The sequence below is a fragment of the Antechinus flavipes genome, chromosome 3 (assembly GCF_016432865.1).
Source record: "Antechinus flavipes isolate AdamAnt ecotype Samford, QLD, Australia chromosome 3, AdamAnt_v2, whole genome shotgun sequence".
Taxonomy (NCBI): Eukaryota; Metazoa; Chordata; class Mammalia; order Dasyuromorphia; family Dasyuridae; genus Antechinus; species Antechinus flavipes.
Genome location: NC_067400.1, coordinates 248156548 through 248165015, shown reverse-complemented (window position 1 = coordinate 248165015; position 8468 = coordinate 248156548).

Below are 8468 nucleotides of genomic sequence, written 5' to 3'. Positions count from 1 at the left end.
CTTTCCTGGCATGAATCAAAACTTTCCTTGGAGAAGGTTAGAAGAAGATATAGGACAGATGTCTGCTCTTCCTTAACTTGAAGTCACCTTTAAATAGACCCTTTATTTTTCTTGCTTTTTTTTTTTTTTTTTTTTTTTTTGAGCAACATTGCTAATATGGAAATATTTTGCAAGATTTCAGGTTTATATATTGCTTCTCTTCTCAATGAGTTGGGGAGGTTCTAGAGAGAAGGAAAACATTCAGTCCTCAAATTTTATTTTAAAAAAATGTATCAAAATAAATAAAACTTAAAAGGAATTTTAAATGAGAAACTAGCTGCTCCACAGTTAGCTGTGACTATCTCAATAGTTCTTGTGGGAATCTTTGTAAAATATAATAATGTATGCCCATAATAATGATTCTGAGACATACAGATAAGGTTAAATTATGTTCATTACCTTCGTTTTAAGAAGACAATGAAATGCTTAGAAACATTTCCATTAAGATGAATTCTTAAAAAAAGAGACTTCTTTTCCTGCTCATTCTTTTTCCTACTTCCTATGAAAAGTATATGGTCTTGTCTTCTAAGTTTTTAGGCTTTGCATCTATTTAGAATGTAGTCTTGAATAGGTAATAAAGTGTTGATCTAATGCTAATCTCTGCTAGACTTTCCCCCTCCCCCATTTTCCAGCAGTTTTTTTTTTTTTTTAAACAAAGATTTTTTTTCCTAGGTAATTTATGTTTTATCAAATACTGGCTTGTGAAGTTGTTTCTCATCTTCTGTCTAATCTTTTCCATTTCTCTGTTTCTTATTTTTTAAAAAACTAATTTAACTAAAAATAATGTTTTTGATGATTGTTTATGCTATTATAATATAGTTAGAAGACTTCTTGAAGTACTATTTTCCCCTTACCTCTACATCTTTTTTATTTCTTTTAATATTCTAGATTTTTTGTTTTTCTAAATGAATTTTGTTATTATTTTGTCAAGTTTAATAAAGTATATTCTTGGTGACATAATTAGTTTAACATTAATAGTATAAATTAACTTTGGTACTATTATATTAACATGTCCTAGCTATGAGGACTGACTATTCCAATAGATAATTTATTTCTATAAGGAGCACTTTGTAATTTAATCTATACCAATCTCTTGTGTGCATTGGTAGGTTGACACTCTATAGTTGCTTTTTTTTTTCTTTCTATTTTTGTTTCTTGGATTTTGTTATTATGTTAAAGAAATGCAGGTTTTGTTTTTTTTTTTTTTTTTGAGGCTTTATTTTGTAGTCTCAAAGTTGGCTGAAACTATTATTACTTGTCTCAGTATCTTTGCTGATCCTGTAGGATTCTCCAAATATACTATCTTATCATTACCTAATAAGGTTAATCCTCATTACCCATCTTTATGCCTTTAATTTTTTTCTCTTGTCTAATTGTTTTTGCTAGCATTTGCAGAACTCTATTAAACCACAATGAGGCATGCTTGCTTTACTGCCATATATATTGGAACAGGTTCTAGTGTATCCTCTTTGCATGATACTTGTTTTGGTTTTAGGTAGATGCTTTTTATGATACTTTGTAAACTTTTTACATAAAAGAGTATTGTACTTTGTCAAGAGCTTTTCCTCTATATTTATGGAGATAAACATTTGGTTTTGGATATTTTGATTCTTCTCTTTGCCACCCACTTAATAGTATTTCATTATTTTACAATGACATGTAAATATTATTTTCAATATTCACTTTTATAAGATTTTGAGTTTCAAATCTTTTTCCTTTCCTCCCTTCCCTCCCCTCTCCCCAAGACAACAAGCAAACTGATATAGGTTATACCATATTAATCTTATTTCCATATTAGTTATGATGTGAAAGAAGAATCAAAACAATAGGGAAAAACCATGAGAAAAACAAACAAAAAACAACAAAAAAAGTGGAAACAGTATACTTCAATCTGAAGTATTTAGATTCCATAGTCCTTTCTTTTAATGTAGATAGCATTTCCTATCAGAAATCTTTTGGAATTGTTTTAGATCATTATATTGCTGAGAAGAGCTTATTCGATCATAATTGATCATTGCACAATTTTGCTATTATTATGTACAGTGTTCTGGTTCTGCTCATTTCACTCATCACCAATTCATATAAGTTTTTCCAGTCTCTTCTGGAATCATCCTGCTCATCTTTCTTTTAGAACAATAGTATTTCATTACATTCAAATACTACAACTTATTCACCCATTATCCAATTGATGGACACCCTCTCAATTTCCAGTTCCTTGCCACCATAAAAAGAACTGCCACAAACATTTTTGCACATGTGGATCCTTTCCCCCACTCTTTTATGATCTCTTTGGGATACATTTTCAGCAGTAATAATGCTGGATCCAAGAGTACCAAATAATTTAGATGATTGCTGCTTTATAATATAGTTTTAAATCTGATGTGGTTAGGCCACTTTCCTTTGAATATATATATATATTTTTAACAGTTCCCTTGATATTTTTGATTTTTTATTTTTCCAGATAAATTCTGTTATTATTTTTTCTAGTTCTATTAAAAAATTGGTAGTTTGATTGGCATGGCATTGAATAGATAAATTAATTTAGGTAGAATTGTCATTTTTATTATATTAATTTATAAGCTCTTAAGAGATTGATTTTCTCAGTTGTTTAGACCTGACTTTATTTGTGTGAAAAGTGTTCTGTAATTGTGTTCATAAAGTTCCTGGATTTGTTTTGGTAAGTAGACCCCCAAGTATTTTACATTGTCTTCAGTTATTTTAAATGAAATTTCTCTTTCTTTCTACTGTTGCTGGGCTTTGTTAGTAATATATAGAAATGCTGATGATTTATATGGATTTTTTATATCCTGCAATTTAACAAAAGTTGTTAATTGCTTCTAGTAGGTTTTTAGTTGATTTTCCAGGATTCTCTAACTACATCATGATATTATCTGCAAAGAGTGATAGTTTGATTTCTTATTGCCTATTCTATTTCCTTCCATTTCTTTTTCTTCATTTATTGTTAAAGCTAATATTTCTACTATAGTATTCAATAGTGGTGATAATGGGCATCCCTGTTTCATTCCTGATCTTATTGGGAAAGTTTTTAGTATATCCCCTTTACAGATAAGCTTGCTGATGTCTTTATATAGATTTTACATATCATTTTAAGGAAAACTCCATTTGATTGTGAGATTTTTTTATACCCTAACACATGATCAATTTTTTTATATAGGTGCCATATATATTTCTTTCTATAGACATTCAGTTTTCTCCAGAGGTCTATCACATCTAATTTCTATGAAATTCTATTCTTCTTTTTAACTTATTTCTTATTTATTTTTTAGTTAAATTTATCTAATTCTGAGAGGGGAAGTCTCCCACTAATGTAGTTTTGCTGTCTGTTTTTTCCTGTAATTCACTTAACTTCTCTAAGAATTTGGATGCTACATCACTTGTGGTATATATATTTGTGTATGGATATTACTTCATTGTCTATGATACCTTTTAGCAAGATGTAGTCTTCTTCCTTACCTCTTTAACTAGATCTAATTTCATTTTTGTGTTGTCTTGAGTTCAGGATTGCTCCCTGCTTTTTTTTTTTTTTTTTTTAAACTTCAGTTAAAGCATGATATATTCTGCTTCAGCCTTTCACCTTTACTCTCTCTGCTTCGAATATGTTTCTTATAAACAACATATTGTAGGATTCTGGTTTTTAATTCACTTTGCTATCTGCTTCTGTTTTATGGGCGAGTTCCTCCTTTTCCATTCACAATTATGATTATTGTGTATTTCTTTCAATCCTATTTCTCCCCAGTTTATACTTATTTTTCTTCTTTCATTCTGCCCCTGCTCACTAGTGTTTTACTTCTGAGTACCACCTCTCTCAATCTACCCTCCTTCTCTCAGGTCCCCTCCTTTTTCTTTCCCCTTTCCCTTTCTATGTCCCTGTAGGATAAGATAAATTTCTATACCCGACTGAGTCTGTATGTTATTCCCTCTTTGAGCCAAATCCAATGAAAATAATGTTCAACTCACCTCCTTCCTTCTTTTCTTTTAGGCCTTTTGTGCCTCTTCATGTGATGTAATTTATCCCATTCTGCCTCCTTTCCTCTTCTCCCAGTACCAATTTTTACCTCTTATTTTTTTATATCAACACATCAATGTCAACTTATACCCATATCCTCTGTCTACATATATCCTTCTAACTACCCTAATAGAGATATAGTTCTCAAATTACAAGCATCATCCTCCCTTGTAGGGATGTAGACAGTTTAATATTTCAGAATAATATGTGGCTTTTGTTGTTGTTGTTCTTTTCTGTTTACTTTTTTAAGACTCTTTTGAGTCTTGTGTTTGAAGATTGAATTTCTGTTCAGTTCTGATCTTTTCGTCAAAAATGTTTGGAAGTTCCCTGAATGTTTTTCCCCTGAAAGAGTATGCTCTGTTTTGCTTAGTGGGTGATTTTTGCTTGTAATCCAAGCGCCAATGCTTTTCAAGAATATCATATTCCAAGCCCTCAGTGCTAAATCCTTTATAATCTGACTGTGGCTCCTCCAGATTTGCATTGTTTCTTTCTGGTTGCTTGCTGTATTTTCTTCTTGACCTGATAATGCAGGAAGTTAGCTACACCATTTCTAGGAGTTTTCATTTTTGGACCTCTTTCTAGAGGTGATTGGTAGAGTCTCAAATGACTGTTTTACCCTATAGTTCTAAAATTCACTCAATATTTAGGCTTTCATTGTTAAGTCTCCATTTGAGTCTTCATTTTTTCTTTGTGATATTTGAACCAATCATTTTCTTTCTATGAAAGGTTTATTTACTTTTTCTTCTTTTTTACACTTATTTACAGTTTCTCCATGCTCTAATATATGGCTATTTTTTGTAAAAGTTTCATGTGGTGAGAAAAATGTGTATACTTTTGAGCTCCCATTTAGAAGATGTCATGAGTTCTTTAACTCCAGTTCCTTCAATAATCTTTTTAGTGCCATTTTTTCCTGTTAGTATATTTTTTTGTTAGACTTATCAAAATTAAGAGGGTACTGAATTGCTTTTCACTATTTGTTACGTAGTTATTGTCTTCTTGTAGATCACTTAGTATTTCCTTTATTAATTTAAATGAAAATTAATTTGAAGAACATAAGTTACTGATGGTACTTTGGTGTTAATTTAGAATAAGGCTGTTTCATTGCATTTCCTTTTTATTTTTTGAATATTTGCTTTTATGTCTTATTGAAGCTCAGTTAATGTTCCCTTTATCATTTTGGAATCTAAAGTATCTGAACTGCCTAAGTTTATTGAATTGCCTTCTGTATTATTCCTCTCAGCATGATATATAGTTCACTTGTTTATAACCTTTCATTTTTCCCATTTTCATTTTTTTCATATTTGTTTTTACTTCATTATATGGCATGATTACAACTCTAGATTTTTTTGATTCATTTGATGCTTAATAAATTAATTTCCTTATCCTCAATTTTATTTTATGTTTATCGTTATTGTTGAAATGTATTTTTTGTAAGCAACAGATTATAGGGCTTTGTTGTTCTCTTATTCAATCTGACCCTCATTTTCCTTTTATTGAATTGTTTGATCCATTCACATTTAAAGTTGTGAAAAATGGATTTATATTTTCTTCATTTTGTCTTTAATATTGATTTTCTCAAGTTACAATTTTTCCATTCTTCTGCTGTAATACTATAAACAGTCCCTTTACTTACTTTAGTTTATTCTTTATGTATGTATATATATATATATTTGTTGTTGTTGTTGTTGTTGTTGTTGAGGCAATTGGGGTTAAGTGACTTGCCCAGGGTCACATAGCTAGGAAGTGTCCACTGTGCCCGTAGTTGCCCCTAGTTTATTCTTTTTAAATAAACGATTTTAATATTTTTTAAATAAACTATTCCTGCTAGCTCTCTTCCTCTCCCTTCCTAGCCTCTCCTCTCATTTTTTAAAAATCCGTTTTTCTTTGGAGTTTTGCTTGATATTCTCCCCTTTTTCTGTTTCATCTGATTGTTCAATTTTGCCTCTTCTTTTTCATTGTTCACATAGAGTTTCTCTTTCTTTGTTCTTCTTCAAGTGGTCCTGTTCATTATTTATTTTAAAAAAATTTGATGCTCTTTTCCAGAAAGATTTTTTCTCTTTCTCTTCTTTGTTCATTTTCTCTTTCTGTCTACTCTAGGACATCATTCTCTTGTTTCTGACTGTTATAATTATCTAAGTCATCTCTTTTCTCTGTATTCTTTATTCAATCAAAACTTGTAAGATAACCATTTTAGACTCTTTCATTAAGGCACTGGGAAAAAATGGATAAGAGATCCCCCAGGTTTGGGCCTAGGTTTTTTTGTAAGTCCGGATGTATTGGATTTTTCAATTGGCTAGTATAGCTTTGCTGCTGGTGGCAGGTGTACAGTGGGGAAAGGGATGTTGAGTAAGCATCACTTCTTGTTTTTTTTCTAAACCTTATTTTAAATTCTGGGTATCCTCAATTATGAAGATAGCTATAGTTGTTTTATCTTTGGGGAATATATAATTTTTGGAGAGGTTTGAGAGGATGAAGAGATAACAGAAAATATCTAATGCAATACTTTTTCCATCTTACGACTCAGAAGTCCTGAACCCATTAAAAAATTTTGATAATGGAACTTCAATATTATTGGCTCCCTTCATAATATTATATATTTTATTTTATGCATTAAAAAATGTCATTCAGAGGTGTCATCCTTAGGTTTTGCTAGAACGCCAAAGGAGCCCATGACACAAAAAAGGTTAAGTTCTCCTGTACTAGATGAAGTATTTGAAAATTTAAATCTATAATCTCTATGTTTTCTGTCTTTAAAATGCTATGATTTTATACATTCACATCTTTAGGACACTCCTCAGAGGTCCCCTAATAAATGTTTCCTTGCTGAAATTTGGAGATTTTCACCACTAGATGGTGATGTTTCCTCATTAAGTAGCAGACTTCATACATAATGATCTCCAGGTATTGGAGATTGTTGAAATCCTAGAAGCATCCATCCAAATATTGAAATTTCCCCATTCTTTTAGTAAAAAAAGGCATAATTAAATAGCACTGTTGCTTAAATATTATAATATATAGCATATTTTATGTGCTTATAAAACATGTTCAATCATTCAGTCATGTCTGATAAAGAATTTTCCTTTTCCTTCTCCAGTGTGTCCCCATTTTACAAATGAGGGACTAAGACAAATAGAGGTTAAGTGACTTGACCAGGGTCACACAGCTAGTAAATGTCTGAAGGTAGATTTGAACTCAGATTTTCATGACAGTTCTCAATGCTCTATCCACAGCACCACCTAGCTGCCTCATAAAATATATATACACACACATACATATATAAAATATATATATAATATGTACTATAAAACATATCCTATATTATAAATTTATATAAAATATAAAAATATATTTAGTTTGTAATTATAATCTATATTTATAACATATATGTGAAATGATACTATATGTATAACCTAAGTATTAATAAACTTATGGAAATGTAGCACAGGTTTTGGAACCACTCCATTACCTCCTATTTGTGTTGGTAAATCAGGTTTTCAAAACTTAGCTGATATACCTTTCCACAAGGTTTTATGCATAGCCCTAAGAGATTCAGAAGCAATTATCTATTTCCATAGCTCACAAATCATTTAATAAATATTTATTAGGTGCGACCTAGGTGTCTAAGCACCCGGGCTTCAGAAAGAGAAAAGACAGTTTCTGCTTTCAAGGAGCTCACAATATAATAGGAGAGACAATAAACGAACAAATATGTATATATTTGTTTATTCAGCTATGTGCTGAATAAATAGTAAATAAATAACAGGGAAAGCATCAGAATTAAAAAGGACTAGGAAAGGTTTCCTGTAGAAAGTAGGATTTTCATTGGGATTTGAAGGGAGCCAGAGAAGCAGATAGGTAGAGATAAGGTGGGGGGGAGATCATTATGGGAATGGGGGATAGCCAGAGAAAATGCCTGGAACTGAGAAATGTAGTTTCTCCTCCAAGGGACAGCTAGACCACTGTCACTAAATCAAAGAATATGTGTCAATAATAAGATGGAAAGATAAAGGATAGAGCTATATTATGAAGGCTTTTGAATGCCAAATAGAATTTTATAGTTGATCTTGGAGGCATTAAGGAACTACTGGGGTTTATTAAGTGGTAGGCATGAAGTAACATGGCTAGACATTCTGATATAGAAAAATCATTTTAGTGATTGAATGGAGAATGGATTGGACTGGAGAAAGATTTAACTGAGGCAGATTCACCTACAGGCACCATACCACTAGTGTGCTTTCCCTTGATTATTAGTCAATCAAACAATTAGATTTTTAAAATGTGTATTTTACTATATGGTGATTTCCTTGGTACAAAACATTTCCCTGAAAGTGTCTGACAATCTCTTACCAATGCATAAAATGTCCAAGGAAAAGTGAACTCAGACTTAGTACATTTGATGAAT